At 38.7% G+C, this 17,750-nt stretch overlaps 1 pseudogene; it reads left to right on the top strand.

The window, feature by feature from the left end:
* Positions 1 to 15,500: 15,500 nt before the first annotated feature.
* Positions 15,501 to 16,747, top strand: LOC121321134 (annotated as a pseudogene).
* Positions 16,748 to 17,750: the final 1,003 nt, after the last annotated feature.

Genomic DNA, 17,750 nt, shown 5'->3' with positions numbered 1-17,750 from the left:
CCTAGAAAAATGAATAAAGAGAGATGGACAGCAAAGTGGGAGGGAGCATCACTAAGACATGAGTGGGGTCTGGTGGGAGAGTGGTCAGATGGTAACAAATGTCAGTCAAAAGGAGTCAGAATGAGGTGTGACCAAGAGGGTGAGGTTACTGGGCCATTCTGGGCAGATGCTACTCCAGCCCCTCTCAATATATCGGACATGTGGTACTCAAGCGCAGACATAGAGTAGGGCCAACATAATGAACCGTCACTAGTGCACGCTTGGGGGCAGGTCCAGTATATTGAAGGTAAGGATGTTTATGGCACTGGGGCACTAGTGTATCTACACTTCAGTATCAAGGAGCAATTACTGTATAAGATAAACCTAACCACAGGCAGAGGACAGCCTTTAACACAATTATTAGTTCCCCCATCTTGTCGCACCAAGGTCATGAAGCTGGCACATAATATCCCTTTTGCAGGGCAACTTGGAACTGACAAGACAAGGGAATGGATAACAGATATTGACTCAATTCTATTAGGTAGGTCTTCATACTGATGTTTCGAAATATGTAGCCACATGCCCAGACTACCAGTGCGTAGCACCGGGTTGAGTGCACCCCGCCCCTTTGGTTCCACTACCGATTATTTCCATTCCTTTTGAATGCATTGCAATGGACATAGTGGGCCCTTTGCTACCTTCTGACTCCAGGTATACACATATATTAGTAGTGGTAGATTATGCAACATGATATCTGGAGGCAGTTCCATTGAGGTCCACTAGTGCCGCTGCGATAGCCATAGAGTTCATGCAGATTATGGCTAGAATAGGGAACCCAAAGGAGATTTTGACTGATCATGGAACCAACTTTTTGTCTAACATATTACAACAGGTATATAAAATATAAAAAATACGTCCCATCAAGATGTCTGTTTATCATCCACACACAGAGGGATTAGTGGAATGCTTTAAACAGACCTGGAAGCAGATGTTAAGACATTTTGAAATGTAAGAGCTAAAACATTGGGAATCTCTTCTTCCCTACCTCCTTTATGCAGCAAAAGAGGTGCCACAGAGTTCAAAACAGGGTTTTCCACCTTTGAGCTCTTGTATGGCCGACAGCCTGACGGCATCCTTGATCTGTTGAGAGACAGGTGGGATAAGCACAAAGGCTCATCCAAAAATGTAGTGAAGCATGTGCTCCTACTAAGAGATCTCCTAGATTTGGTCGGTTGTTTGGCCCAGGACAACCTCAAATTGGCTCAGCACAGACAACAGCAGCATTACAACAAAAATGCACTAATTCAAACCTTTCGACCAGGGTTAGGGTTCAGTCTCTAAGGGTAGCCCAACTAACAGGTAACTTGAAAAAATATGCGTTTGCCATATCAAAGACTCAATATTTGGGATTTGTAATGGAATGTTAGGGTGAAACCCGTTGTCAACAAAATTCAGGCTTTGGTAGACGCAGTGATCCCCAAAACCAAGACTCAGGTTAGGTCGCTACTGGGATTAGCTGGTTATTACCGCTGTTTTATCCCTGAGTATGCCACGATGGTTAACCCTTTAGTTGACCTCACCAAAAAGAGCACTCCAAATTTAATTTGGTCAGCTGAATATCAGGGGGCGTTTGATATTTTTAAGCGAAGACTCTGCCAGGCCCCTACTCTCATCACACCAGATTTCACCAAGAGATTCATTCTCCACACTGATGCATCAGATGTGGATTTGGGTGCGGTCTTATGCCAAAAGGCTGACGGAGTAGAACACCCGATATTATATATCTGCAAAAAGATGCTCCCTCGGGAGTGCAACTACTCTATAGTCGAAAAGGAGTGTTTGGCCATTAAACTACCTGCTGGGGCACCCATTTGATCTTGTCACAGACCATGCCCCACTCAAGTGGTTAAGCACAATGAAGGATAGCAATGCCCGGATAACTCGATGGTATCGGGCATTGCAGCCCTTCATGTACAACATGGTACATTGTGCAAGGAAAGACCACCAAAATGTGGATTATTTTTCCTGGAAGGGGGGAGTAATGGGAAAAGTAGATTCAGCTGAGTGTTCCTTCGGCTCCACTCTGAGCGATGGGATATGTGACAGAAAGACAATGATTCTTGGTGGTAAATCTCCCTCCCAACTTGTGAGGGCACTAAGTAACGGGAACAGAGTACTCAGGATTACTTGGCCTGGCACTTCGTTCCGAGGTTTAAAAGGAAGTCAGTCATGTAGAAAAGAGACGGCGCTTCGGTACACTAACTCACTGACCCAGAAGGTAAATAATATGGTAGCCGCAGATTATGTATGTGTTTTGTGTTTTGTGTGGGTTTGTAATAAAAATGGGACTATTATTTGCGGGGCAAACCTGGGGATTATAATTTAAGTAATGCACGCTGCTGTATTACTCAACATCATTAGTGTTTACTGTTTGTTTTGCCATCAGGCACTGGACAAAACAAATAAAACAAACCTTTGCACCTGGATTACAATCATCTGTCTGTTCTTTAATCATCTGCACGTGCACACTGTTAATCAATTTGCCGCACTGCCCCAGAAACACATTTTCCTGATTACATACTCTGCTCCCTCCAGGGACACTAAAAGCTTTTATAGCAGCTCTATCAATAGGATATTTGACATTAGAGGCCATCAAGGCTTGAGCACCTATTCCTATTTCCACTTTTTTGATTTAGAGAGAGACTATTCAAATTTTAAGTTTGTACGCCTCTGTGGCGTCAGACACTAAACAAAAGGTGTCACTGGCCCTCACCATTTTAATTTTCAGAACAATACCATTTAGCAAGAGTTTTTTTGAATAAATATATCTGAGTACAGGGGTCCTAAGAGTTCAGCTATATGGCTCATTCTGGTAAATGCATGTCGTTTAACTAACCCTTCATTAGCCCCTGCAGGATCAGTTACATCTATGTGTCCTGGGGAATCTTTGTATAACAAGCCGGCTGTGAATTGAGATTCTAGGGCATCCTTACTAAAGTTTAGCATTGCTTCTATAATGTTTGGGTATGGATTGCTGCTTTGGCTAATTAGACGGTCTCCTAAAGTTAAATCCACTTGTGAAAACATGGTAGCTACGGGGTAATTAATAATCTCCGCAAACCTGGCCGCGACTAAATCAGTGAGATCAGCCTTAGTAATTTTGCATGAAAGTCTTAAAAGAGTATTATTCAAATCAAGATAATCTTCCCCATTCCCTGTTATGTAAAATTCAAGCAGAGCCGTGTCAGACAAGGCCAACAGGGGTGGAATTTCCACATAGAGGTTTTTATCAATACTTGTTTGGGTTTAGGGGATGGTAAACAAATTCAGTTCAAATTTCGCACATTCCTCAGACATATGGTGTACCAGCATCAGAATTTAAAAGATGTTTCTGTTTTCCTTTTTTCCATGAGTCTTTGGTTTCTTACTCCTTCTCCAGTTGCTGCTACTAAATGCCCTAAATGTGGAGGGTTTCGATTTTTTGTGATGATGATAGTGAGATCACAGGAGTTTGCTATGTTTTCTCTTGTGGCCTCTGGCCATCAACATCAATCGTGGTGACGTGTTAGGACATTTGACACAACATCACTAACAATATTTTTAGTGGCTGATTTAAAATGAGGTTAAATTATTTGAAAACCCTTTCTAAGTAGAGACAAAACTTTTCTGAAAAGACTTCAAAAAATGCCCCCTATACCCACGCCATACATCATGGGAGCTCCTGAAAATCCAGGCAAACCATTACCAGCTTGATTTTGATAATAATTAATATAAGGATTGACATTTCAACAAGGTCTCATTTTCTTTTCAATTAGGTATATAAAAGCAGTTTTAAAGGTTGGAAATGCAGCTTCACAACCTTCCCAAAATGGAATGGCACTAACTTATTTTGATCCGTCTTAATTTGTATAGTTATCGTATCAAAGCTAGTCTTGCTGAGGGGGTCTAATGACGTTTGTCGTAAGTTACTATGACTATATTGTTGTTTTTGCCTTTAATAGGGACACACCTTAGAAGAAACACATAACTATCTCCAATGGCTTGATGTGTATAGACATACAAGGTATAAAAACCCGCTAGGATATTGACAGGATAGATGGTCCTCATATGAGCAGTAAACAGTTTAGCCTCAATAGGACCCAATAGATTTAAAGATTTGCGCCTTGCAGTCTCGTGAAATCCCAATCTTTGCCCGAGTTGTTCTGGGGCAAACATCATAATTGGGTTAGTACTTTTTATATAAATTCTTCTTTCTATAGGTTTATAGACTAATTTCAAATAATTTATATATTGCTCATTGGGAGCCTTGTCACCCTGATCAGTTCCTTTTCTGAGCAGAACATCGTTCATAGTCGTTATTACATCCTGAAGGGTCTCATAATATCCTTTGAGGATGTGATAATTATGACCTTTTCGATATCATAAGTAATCAAAGTGCCGTCAGTACGTTTTATATTATCCCAGGTATGGGGGTATTGAATCTCTGCTAAGCAAACTTCCCATTTTTTCGATAGATTCAATGTTTTAACTAACTTGGTAATAAAATCAGCTACAGCATTTTTAGGGAAAAGATCCTGTGAAACGTTACTAGGCAGAGTCACATATAAAGAGTGTTGAGTCATCTTGATTAATGTTTATAAGTGTAATAAAATAACCCAGGACTTGATAACTCTTAAGATTCACCACATGATCCCCAACGAACCAACTGTTAAATTTTTCAGGCCAACCGACCCATTTTATAAGATAAGACATTTTACCAACCCATTTTATAAGATAAGACTTTTTACCGTTTTCCTTTTTCTCAGCTACAATCTTCTCTACACTAAACAACCTATCAGTCTTGATACTTATTTTTTTTGCAATTCTGGTTCATAAAAGGTGCCATTTATAGCCTCTCCATCATAATCACACAGTTTATAAACCAATGGAAATCTTGGTATACATTCGGTTATAGTAAAAATCTCAACATTCTGTTCATAGCCTTTTATAAAGGGAGCTCTTAACTTTGAAATTCTGATGTTGTCCCTGACTCTAAACTTAAACCTTATATGTTTAGGGCCCCTCTCCTTAGAGTATAAGGTTTTAAACACTTTAAATGAATTGTCTTCATTAGCTTCTGAAGTTGTCATTTTAATACTATGGTGAAAGGAGTTATTATGAGCTTAAACCAGTACTTGTAGTTTATCCGTATACTTTTGAGTGTTAAGGGGGTGAAATATTTTCACATTTTTGTCCTGTTGTATCAGTAATAGAGGCTTTTAGTTTGTTGGCTGTGGTAAAGTGTAGGATATTGTGTTTTTTAGCCTGTGCTGAAATGCTCTGTTTATAAATTCAGTCCCTTTATCAGTTTGTAGTTTTTTTAGACTTCCTGCCTGTGCTGAGGATCCTGTTGAATGCCTCCGTCAATGTCGTAGATGACTTATTTTTCAGGAGTATTACCCAGGCATATTTGGATAAGATATCTATACATGTTAGCATCTACTTGTAACCTCCATTTTCTTTTGACAAGCTAGCCATATCCACTAAATCAGCTTGCCAAAGCCTATCGATATTAGATACATATACTGTATTTCTTTTAAAATTTATTCTAGAGGTCTTATGCAAAGTATATGCGGCTTGCTCTTATTAAAAAAAAAAAAACATGTTAGGACACTCTCAGAGACTTTAGGGCCATCAGACCCCAGAGCCCTTTGAAGAGTCTGGAGACCCCTCTAAGCCCCCAGGATTTGAGGGATCATAGTATATTTTTTTTCATCTGCTGAAGTGACATCTTTAATTAAAATAACACATCTAAGTTTGTGTGAGGAATGTGTGAAAGGTGCTGCAGCTGATGAGGTGCGAATTGCCCAATTAGCTGCAGCACCTGTATAAAAGGGAGTGGTTGGGAATGTTAGTTGGTGAGTGTTTGAGAGAGTGAGAGGACCTGTTTGGAAGAGGTGAGTGAGAGTGTGTAAGCAGTTGTAGTGTCAAGAGGGGGTCATCATATCATTCTGCGCATGAAAGTAACAGAATTGGAATATACAAGGGGGAGTCTTAAACCATTCTCTGTGTCTTCTTGGTTTCTGGTCTCCAACTCCCCCACTGACAAAAAAAGCTTTTAAAAAGAGTTGTAAACTAAATACTGGACACATGGCTTATCTTCACGATCGTTGAATGACTCATTCGGCGCCACAAGCCAACAGTTCACACTTAAGACAAGAATCAGTCTATGTCATAAATCCACCCGACAGGGGGTAGAATAGTGGACCAATGGAGAACAAGGCATCTCATCGGTATGAGAAAAAACAATGAAAAACACTTCAAGTGGGCTCTGGCACTGCCCAAATTAACCCAACTATTCAATCACAGGGATAGAAAGAGACCTACAAAAGTATGAGCGTGACATTGAAACGACGCTCCTGACACAAAATCTAATTAAGGCTCCAGTACACAAACCAGTCTTTGAACTGTGATAACCTGGAGACCAGCCTCCGACCAGCTTGGACAGAGATACAGTTTTCGGACAAACTAATATGAGATAATTATTCTAGCTTTGCCTTGGTGTGGGAGTCCGCTGCGCGAGACATCTAAAATTCTAAAGTACTTGTCTAACTTAGCCCCGATTAATCACCAGAGAAAAAATAAACATTTGAAGTTGACATAAATTGAAGTATATTCACAGCAGGCAAGCTTCAATGAAGAAGGAAGGAAGAAGCAACGCAAATCCGTTAAATATTCAATGAGTAGCATATAAATTGCAATTTATACAAACTGATGCGAGTTTCATAAGGCAATTATCATTCTGCGTTTAGAAACTAGAATTCAAATTTAGCTGTCTTGATAATAGATAATTCTTGATAGGCTGTCTGGACTTAAAGAGCAAGAGTGAGAATTGCCTTCTGAACCGAAACTATATATATATATATATATATATATATATATATATATATATATATATATATATATATATATATATGAGACTGATTTAACGATGCTTTGATTACCAAATATTAACTAAACTGAATATTTGTGTTACTAATGATACCCCTGTTAAGACTAATCTTCGCTTAAATAGCTGTCAGGAATGCACTTGTAACCTTAAGGGAATCTCCCATAGATTGTGTTGAATCACTAATCGCTAATTAACCAGCGGGAGTGGGGGTATTGTTGTTTGAACCTTATTTTATGTACTGTTTAGTTTAGTTAATTCCTTAGTTTAGTTGTTGCACCTTTAATTTTTCCTTTATTTAGTTTTATGTCTAATAAAACTGTTACTGTGTATTTACTAAAAACGTGATCTAGTCTGATTATTTCAATAAGGGTTGGGATCTACATGATTTGAATTCAAAACAAAGTATTCAATCATTACAATTTAAACTAGTCAAAATACAAATATACCTTGCACACTACACAGTGTTATTGCAAGTTGTTTATTAGTTATTGTTTAGACTGTTTTGTGTCTTTTTATTTGGCCATTGAGCCCTTTTGTTTTGTCTGTTGATTATTATTTAATTTAAAGTATTTTATTTGCTGCACTTTCCAGTCGAGTCTCCTCACTAGCTATCCTGTCACAAAGGCTTATAAAGACACTCAAGGTTAGTCAGTATTCCACAACATTTTGTAGACCTTTTTATATATCTTCATCTCCTAAAAACCTAGCCAGGATATTAAAACAGACATCAGTCACATAGCATACAAAACAATTATATATATATATATATATATATATATATATATATATATATATATATATATATATATATATATATATATATATATATATATATATATACACACATACATACATACACACACATATTTGCGGTCATCTATTTCATTAAACAATCGAGGTAACAGTCATTAAAAATCCCTTTAGGGTTTTATGTGGTTTTACAGGTGAAGCCTGTATAACTGTATATATTAACCCTTTGCGGTCCAGGTCCAACATTACAATTTTTCTTTTCCTGTCCGACATCATCAAAAGGATGTCAAGCACAGGTATCTAGTCATTTTTTCTCCGGAAAAAGCTCAGACAAATAGAGGCTGAGAGAAGCTGAAAAAAAGGGTGGAGCTGAGCAATACACATAGCCCCTGCACCACAGAGATAACAAAGACATTAACAAAGGAGATATCTGCTTCCGCATCCAGTGCTCAAAGAATATCATAGACATTTGCAGAGCTTTCTGAGATGTTATAGTAATAAAATAATGACTTGGATCACATTATTGAGAAGTTTGGTAATAAAACAAGTGATCAGGAAATGCACTACTATGAACAGGTATGTGATAAATACAACGAACAAGGGGTGGGGCTTGGCTGGAGATGCAGTACTGAGTGTCCTTTTGCGATTCAGTGCCTTTTAAACCAGTTTTACTCTAAAAATATATATATATATATATATATATATATATATATATATATATATATATATATATATATATATATATATATATATTTTAAACAGCGTGTGCAAAATAAACAGTGCATGAGAAAATAAATTGGAACTGACGTGCCTGACAGGCGCTGAATAAATGGACCGCAAAGGGTTAAAGAGGTTATACTTTTTAAGTTGTTGTACATTTTTACATTTACAGGGATCATGTAAGGTGGTGCGGGGTTTGGGGTAATTATAGATTGTGAAAGACAAGTGGTAAGATGCCAAACATCAGACAAAGAGAGATTGTATTACGGTTTGAACAGCATGGTGTCTTTCACAGTTTATAGCCTTCCAATAAAGCAGCAGATTACATTTCTTTTTAAACAAAAATAAAAAAAGCAAAATGAAGATAATCTTTATCTCGGACAATTTAAGCTGTTTTTCCCTGCTCTCATATAAGCAACCAAAAAACAAACAATAATAGGCAGTCTCGTGGTTCAGGTTTATAAAAGGGTCAGTTTACCGGGTATGGGTACTCTTTCAGTCCAATTCTGTTCCAAAGTTGTAGCCAAGAAATCCTTTGTTTATTTTCTTTCTTTCTCTCGCTTGCATGCTCGCTGTACGCCTGCCTTCCAAGTCTTTTTCTCCACCACTACACTCAGAGGGAGTTTGCCGGTCAGATTGTGCTTTTATACAGGTGTGTTGATCCGTGGCACCTGTCTCTAGTTGAGCTCATTAGTGATGAATAACAAATAACAAGAAAGGTGAAGATACATAGCAGCCATCAATTACCCTACTCCGTGCCATATTACAATGTTTTGAAAGAGTCTCTTAAAACCACTTTCTCGGCTATTAACTCAAACAGCAGCCCTTCCATGGTGTTCCGCAGTTTTGCTGGAGTTTGGACATTCCCCATTTTCAAAATCACAGGCTCTGTAATAAGCTAAAGGAGCTTGGGGATTAATAAAACTGCAATGGGAGAACGCTTTGGTAATTTTGCTGACAATGTCTCAGGGCTTGTCATCCAGAACTTCTTGTAGATAACGCAGTTTTCAGGTCTTGGCTCAGTTAAAATATCATCCACCAGTTACTGGAGTTTGGTCAAAGAATGATCAAAATTGAAACAGGCTAGCGCTTTACAAACCAGAAGCTTCAGCCACGGGACGTGGATTTTTTCTAGTATATATTCAAAATGTTGATCAAAATAATAGGGGTCCGCTTCAAAAAGGCAGCTGTGTATCATCTGGCTCGGGTGGTCAACTTCGCAACCCTGGCAATTTTTCATCGTATTATGGTAGATTATCACTTCCAATAGAGAAGCCAGGAGCCCCTTACAGATCTTTAATACTTTTTCAAAACAAATGCCTAAAGGGCCATCGACGTCGTCTGACTCTGCAGAGTTATGAGTCTGGTCATCTCGTCAGCTGACCAATCGATCTCAAGATCATCAGGTTCAAAAACAGCATTCTGAGAGAAGTATTTAAAGTTCAGCCATTTTCCAATCCTCAAGATCAACTTTCTCAGAGCAGGAACTAATGCCAACATGAGACATGGCGTGACTTGTGTAACTCTCTATTAAGCTGCAAAAATATTTTCCTCCTTTTATGAGGTCTGTAAACATATCCAGACTTGCCCCTTTTAAAAAAAGAAGACCCACAGTAGTCTCTCTCATTTCAACCTTTTGCTCAAACACAAAACAACCACGATTCCAATTCACCCAGTAAGCCTATATATACATAGAACAAAAATATAAATGCAACATACAACAATTTCAAAGATTTTACAGCTACAGTTCATATAAGGAACTCAGTCAATTGAAATAAATCCATTGGGCCCTAATCTATGGATTTCACATGACTGGGAATACAGATATACACCTGTTGGTCACTGATACCTTAAAAAAAAGGTAGGGGGCATGGATCAGAAAACCAGTCAGTATCTGGGTGTGACCACCATTTCCCTCATGAAGCGCGACACATCTTCTTCGCATAGAGTTGATCAGGTTGTTGATTGTGGCCTGTGGAATGTTGTCCCACTCCTTTTCAATGGCTGTGAAAAGTTGCTGGATGTTGGCGGGAACTGCAACAAGCTGTCATCCATGTCGATCCAGAGCATCCCAAATGTGCACAATGGGTGACATGTCTGGTGAGTATGCAGGCCATGGAAGAACTGGGGCCGTGCATCATCATGCTGAAACATGCGATATGGCGGCCGATGAATGGCACGACAATGGGCCTCAGGACCTCATCATGGTATCTCTGTGCATTCAAATTGCCATCGATAAAAAATTGTGTTCGTTGTCCATAGCTTATGCCTGCCCATACCATAACCCCTGCGGTTGTGAGGCCAGTTGGACGTACTGCCAAATTATCTAAAACGACATTGGAGGCGGTTTATGGTAGAGAAATGAACATTAAATTCTCTGGCAACAACTCTGGTGGACATTCCTGCAGTCAGAGTGCTAATTGCAGGCTCCCTCAAAACTTGAGACATCTGTGGCATTGTGTTGTGTGACAAAACTGCACATTTTAGAGTGGCCTGTTATTGTCCCCAGCACAAGGTGCACCTGTGTAATGATCATGCTGTTTATTCGGCTTCTTGCTATGCCACACCTGTCAGGTGGATGGATTATCTTGGCAAAGAAGAAATGCTCTCTAACAGGGATTTAAACAAATTTGTGCACAAAATTTGAGAGAAAAAAGTTTTTTGTGCTTATGGAAAATTTCTGGAATCTTTTATTTCAGCTCATGAAATATGGGACCAACACTTTACATGTTGAGTTTATATTTTTGGACAGGGTTCCGACATCAGACTGGAAAGGGAAAATTGTAATGTCAGACCTGGTCCCACACAGAAACGCAAAAGGTTAATCTGGCACGACTTGGACGCGAGGGTGTTGGACAAAAACACATTTTGAGATCCGAAAGCAGGAAAGCATATTATAATATGTGTGCCTCGGTGTGAACAGGCTGGCTGTAGGGGTGATGTCAGGCCAGAAAGAATAACAGAAACAGGCGGTACTGGGGCTGAAACTAAGATGCAATGACTGCGCTCAGTGTTTTGATGAAACAAATAAAAGATTTAAACAAAAAACAGCACAGGCACTTGACGCCAAAATAAACAGACAAACAAAACGAATACACACTAACACACAGGGGCAAACATTAAACAAACAAGTACCGTGCTGGTCCTCCGTAGCAATTGCTGTAAGTATTGTTTTCTTTACCTTTTTATTTTACTCTCCTCACTCTCTCCCATTCTTTCGCCCTGAACACACAAGCCGAGTGAGTGAAAACATTTTGCTTTTATGCAGCTGTATTGAGACTTGATTGCTAATCAATTATTCAATTGGAGTCTGAGTAGAACTGCATTTGAATTATTGAAGTGCAATTTCCCGTGCTCACATATTATTACATCTTACCTGCACGTAAATACAAATATACATTTTAAACACTTGTGCTCGTAACCCATATTATATCCTGTATTCCAATGACTATACACCAACATAAAACACAAATAAATAGCACAGGGGCAGGCACTTTGCCACACTCTCATATAAGGAGTTCACAAACTCACTTCAAGATCTGGCTTCAGCCTCCATCGCAGCTGCTCTCCTTACATTCTTAGTGTTATTTGAAACTCCGCCCATCATCACAGCTTGTATTCAGTCCTCCAGTCACTAGTGAGATGGCACTTTCGATGCAGAAATTCACAATAAACTAACGTGTGCAATTTATTTTTAATAAGCGAACAATTAATTAAATGAAATTAAATTTGGGACTTGTGGCAGGGTGATTGCCCTGCACAATGGTAAATTAGTGTTGGTGTGATTTGTGTGGGAAGGGGTTTATTGAGTGTCGTTTTGGTGTTGATTTGTTTGATTGAATTGTTGTTTACAGACGGTGGCTCGATTGAGACATGCTGCCTGCTAGGCTTGGTTGAGGGGAAGGGCAGCAAGTGATTGGCTGTGCTGGTCTTCAAGCAGCAGGTGGGCAGGTCTTGCCTGAGTGTCTGTCAGTTTAAAAACATCCGTAGAAGATGGCTCGGGGCTGCTGAAAGGTCTGCCGTTTTCACGGCACCTTTGATTTATAGTTTGTTGTACTGTGTTTTATTTAGAATTTTTGTACAGTTTGCTGTATTAATCCTCTATGCGTTACCATCTCTGGTAATGTCACATGACCACCTTTGTGCTGGCGTTTGACCGCCTGTGCTGGCGTTTTCAACATCAACACCACGACTGTCTCTGCGTGTGCTTGAACATCGCGAGTAAGACCCTGTCACAGAACTATATTGCACTGTGGATGTATACACAATAAAAGTTTCTTGTTTTGGCTTAATTTAAATGTGTTTTAATTATTTTAATTAAAACAATTTTCTTCCCACAAATAATAGGTAGCCGAGTTATAAGCGGTATAAACCATTTCGGGCCGTGCGGTTCTGATTATATATACCAGGTGTAGTATATATCATGGGAACCGCATGGCCCGTTGTCCCAGGAAATAAGTTAGTTGGAAAATAAGTTTGCCTTTTTGAATCTTTCTACGCATGTGCGAATCCTAGACCTTAAAGGCAAGGTTGACGTTGATTTTTTCTGTCTGTGAACTTTAATTCAGAACAGACTGTTATTGCGATCTTTCCAATATGTCTGGTAAATTGTTTAATTCTTAAAAATTTGATCAGAATCTTTATTAAAAACTACATTACATCTGATAAAAATCAGAAACACTTTGTTGTAATATTGATAACATGTTTTTCACGTTATTATTTAATAATAGGTTAACTTTAGTCTACGAAGTTTACAAAGATTGCATTTAATCGCTGGCTACTTTATATTACAGGTTTTCTTCGTACATGTACATATTTGTAAGTATTAGCAAAAGAGAAATAAATACAATACAGTCTTTTTGTATTAGCGTTTTACTGGCATTATACACACCAGGATAAAATATGAAACACTGGTAAAGACGTGTTGACTCACTATTTGCTCTAAAATGGGTTCACTGTTATATATTACCAGATTTTAATTTAAATAGCGCCCCTTTTAATGTAAATGCATAATTAATCCTCTCATTTGTTTTTGTTTTTTCCCTAATTCTGCACTGTTATTCGCAAGATTTAACAAGAGGCATGTCTCCAGACAGAATCTCTTTATGAAACCAACGTTATGTAGTGTAGTGACTACATCCTTTACACAGTAAAGTGATCAATTTCCTTTAGGATTTGCATAGCTAGAAAAATAGTGTTGAGCTCATTACTTTGTCGTCAGAAAATATAACTCAATTAATAAATGGTCATGGTTTAAAATAGCTAATTATAGCTTCATTAAAGGCAGGTAGCATGGACAGAAATAAACTAAACAATAATGAAATACGCAATTTATTTTGCTTACTTTAGGAAAGCTCTGCCTTGAGTGCAGTTCCTTAGTTCTTAGTTTTTCAGCATAGAAGAATGCAGTGCTTTGCCATTGTTGTCGTCTTATGTGCTTTCTTATTCTCTACTTGTTTATGATATCGAAAATTACAGCAAGAATACTATCGCACCATCCACATATAGAAAATCAGATTTTAGCTTTGTCTTACTGAAACATTTCTTTTTTTTCTTCATTTGTGCAGCAGCCATGTTGTCAACAGAGACATGGAGTTATGGCACACGATGAATAAACTCACAAAAAAAAAAAAAAAATGACATGGTTTGTCTTGAATTACTATACACTTAAATTTGTATTTTCGACTAATGTGCTGATTACATTTTTACCAGTTTCAAAATTAATTTGAGATGAAATGGTCGTTTTTTAAAAGGGAAATAAAACAAAAACCATCAAAGTCTGAGTATTGTGATTTTTATTGATGTTTAACAGAGTATTTATACTTCTAAATAATGCAGGAAGATTGTGCTTTACTGATTTTAGTATTCAATTATAGGACGTGTTAAAAACTGAAAAGTTCATGAGCAGCACAGAGCTGCACTCTACAGCAGTGTTCTTCACTAATTTTAAGAAGGGGGCCACTTTCACCGATAAGACATCAGTGTGTGGGCCACCACACTGTTTTTTTCACATTTGTGCATTGTCGGGGGCCGCACGTCAGGGGCCACACTAAAGACCACCAGGGGCAGTCAGTGGCCCCCGGGCCTTGAATTGAAGAACAAGGCTCTAGAGGCAGAATCGCCAGATGGCTTGTTCCCCAACTGAGTGCAAAGGTTATTGCCAGTTACTGTGAAAAATGTGTGGATTTTAGCTTTAGAGGGAATGCTGTTGACAAATATCCTAATTGTTTTCTAAAGGTGCCTCAACTACCTGTTAATTTCATTTTCCTTTTCAGCTTATGAATACTTTTGAAAATTGCTGATATAAATTGGAGACATCTATCTTTTGTAACGTTTTTTCTTCATCCACAAAAGCTAAACTTTGGCTACAAAAGATTTTTCCTATAATTATTTGTTTTCGAGAAACTAAATTTCCATTAGGATATGTAAACTTTTGACTACAACTGCATTGTGGCAGGCTGGTGAGTGGATAGAGGCCCAGAGACAGATTGCAGTTCAAAAAAATAACTATTTTATTATAAATAAACACAAAAATGAAAGTGCACAAGGGCAAAATAAAGATTTAAACACAAATAACAAAACACAAAACTTACAAAAATAAAGATTTACAGGCTGGGCAATGCCTTCACTGGATTTAGAACATTCACCAAACCAAAACCAACAAACACCAACCTGCTTCCTCAGCTCCCTCTTCTCAAATGAGAAGTAGAGGCCTCCTTTTATGTCAGGTGGCTGGGCGCTGATTGATCGTTAATTAAGTTAATCATTGAATCAACTAATCAACCCAAGCCACCTGAACATAATAAACCCAGGCAGGTGGGGGAAATTAACCCCATCCCTGTCAATTTCTAAATGGCAGGGCTTTGCTAAATAGTATAGGAATAGTATTGCTTTAAAGAATGCATGGGTGCAGATGTGTAGGAAGGCTAATTGGGGTTGGTTTAAGCCGATGGTGACTATCATTAAGCCTAGTTGGCTGGATGTGGAAAATGCAATGATTTTTTTGATATCATTTTGTGTGATGTCCAACCAAAATACCACACCCAACCGCAGCAGCCACAACCAACCCTAGAGCTGCAAAATAAGGAGCAGGATTTGAAGCCACCCCCACCGGACCCAAAACTAATCCAACTAAAACTAAAAAAGTAAAGTAAAACAGAATTTTTACTCAGACTCTAACCAAGACTAATGACTTGAAAAACCATCGTTGTTAATTCAACTATAAAAACCAATGGCTAACATTCGAAAAACGCATCCCCTTCTTAAAATTATTAATGGAGCATTTATTGATCTCCCAGCACCCTCCAGCATCTCCGTATGATGAAATTTTGGCTCACTTCTTGGCCTCTGCCTAATCACACAAATCCTAACAGGGTTATTTCTCGTAATACACTACACAGCCGACATCTCAACAGCCTTCTCCTCCATCTCCCACATCTGCCGAGATGTTAACTACGGATGACTAATCCGAAACATCCATGCAAACGGAGCCTCCTTTTTCTTCATCTGCCTTTACCTCCACGTAGCACGAGGCATGTACTACGGCTCATACTGCTACAAAGAAACCTGAAACATCGGAGTAATCCTCCTACTCTAAACTATAATAACCGCCTTTGTAGGATACGTACTCCCATGAGGATAGATATCCTTCTGAGGGGCCACCGTAATCACCAACCTCCTCTCCGCCTTCCCCTATATCGGGGACACACTAGTGCAATGAATCTGAGGTGGCTTCTCAGTAGACAATGCCACCCTCACCCGATTCTTTGCCTTCCACTTCCTCCTACCATTTGTAATCGCAGGTGCAAGCATAATCCACCTTCTATTCCTTCATCAAACAGGATTAAACAACTCAACAGGACTAAACTCAGATGCAGACAAAGTACCATTCCACCCATATTTTTCATACAAAGACCTGTTTGGATTTATCCTAATGCTAATCGGACTCACCGCTGTAGCACTCTTCTCCCCAAATCTCCTAGGGGATCCAGACAACTTCATACCCGCCAACCCCCTCGTCACACCCCCACACATCAAGCCTGAATGATACTTCCTCTTTGCCTACGCCATCCTTCAATCCATCCCTAATAAACTAGGTGGAGTACTAGCCCTACTTTTCTCCATCCTAGTACTAATACTAGTGCCAATCCTCCACACCTTTAAACAGCGAGGAAACACATTCTGACCATTTACCCAAATCCTATTCTGAACCCTAGTAGCTGACATGTTAGTACTCACATGAATCGGAGGCCAGCCGGTTGAGCACCCATTTGTCCTAATCGGACAAATGGCCTGCACAATCTACTTCGCCCTATTCCTAATTGCTCTCCCCCTAACCAGTTGACTAGAAAACAAAATCTTAAACTGCCCTAGTAGCTTAGACACTAAAGCACCGGTCTTTTAAACCGAAGATCGAAGGTTAAAGTCCTTCCTAGCGCCACCTCAGAGAAAAGAGAATTCAACTCTCACCCTTAACTCCCAAAGCTAAGATTCTACATTAAACTATTCTCTGAACAGTACATAAAATGTACTATGTTTAACCCACATAAATTTCTAGCCACCATAAATCATATTCATTTATTATATTAATTTATTTAAGTATATAAGACATACTATGTTTAATCCACATTAATTTTTACATAACATTAAGCTTGTATAACCAACAATAATCTATCTAGAACCACAATATAGAAGTAAGAACCGACCATTTATATTTTAGTAAAACATAAGATCAATGAGATGAAGGACAATAATTGTGAGGGTCGCACGAAATGAACTATTACTGGCATCTGGTTCCTATTTCAGGTCCATTAACAGCTACTTCCCCATAACTGAATTATATCTGGCATCTGATTGATGTTAGGAGTACCATACAATCCATGACCCCACATGTCGAGAACCTCACAAACATTTGGTTATTTTTTTTCGGTTACCATTCACGTACATGTGGGAACTCCTTCAGAGAGGAACAAGAAGGTGGAACATGTGTTCCGCTTTACAAATGTTAGTGAATGATTTAATGACATAGCCACATTGCACCACATTGATCTGTATCACGTACATACTTATATCTCGCTGAGCCTAACATTGCTATGCTTCTAGCATATATGAGCCAACACCTTAATTCAACGTATGCTGATGTTTATTCTCGACAAACCCCCTACCCCCTTACATCGAACAAGCCTTGTACTTCCTGTCAAACCCCAAAAGCAGGACTAACTCGCATCGACATATTTTGATTACCCACATGTCCCCAGTTGTACAAATATTATACCTATACTGTGTGCGTATATACATTATTACACAATCACACAAAATAATATATAGCTAGTGTAGCTTAACTAAAGCATAACACTGAAGATGTTAAGAT

Source organism: Polyodon spathula, chromosome 9, assembly GCF_017654505.1.
Source record: "Polyodon spathula isolate WHYD16114869_AA chromosome 9, ASM1765450v1, whole genome shotgun sequence".
NCBI classification, from domain to species: Eukaryota; Metazoa; Chordata; class Actinopteri; order Acipenseriformes; family Polyodontidae; genus Polyodon; species Polyodon spathula.
This window is presented reverse-complemented; position numbering and strand designations above follow the sequence as displayed.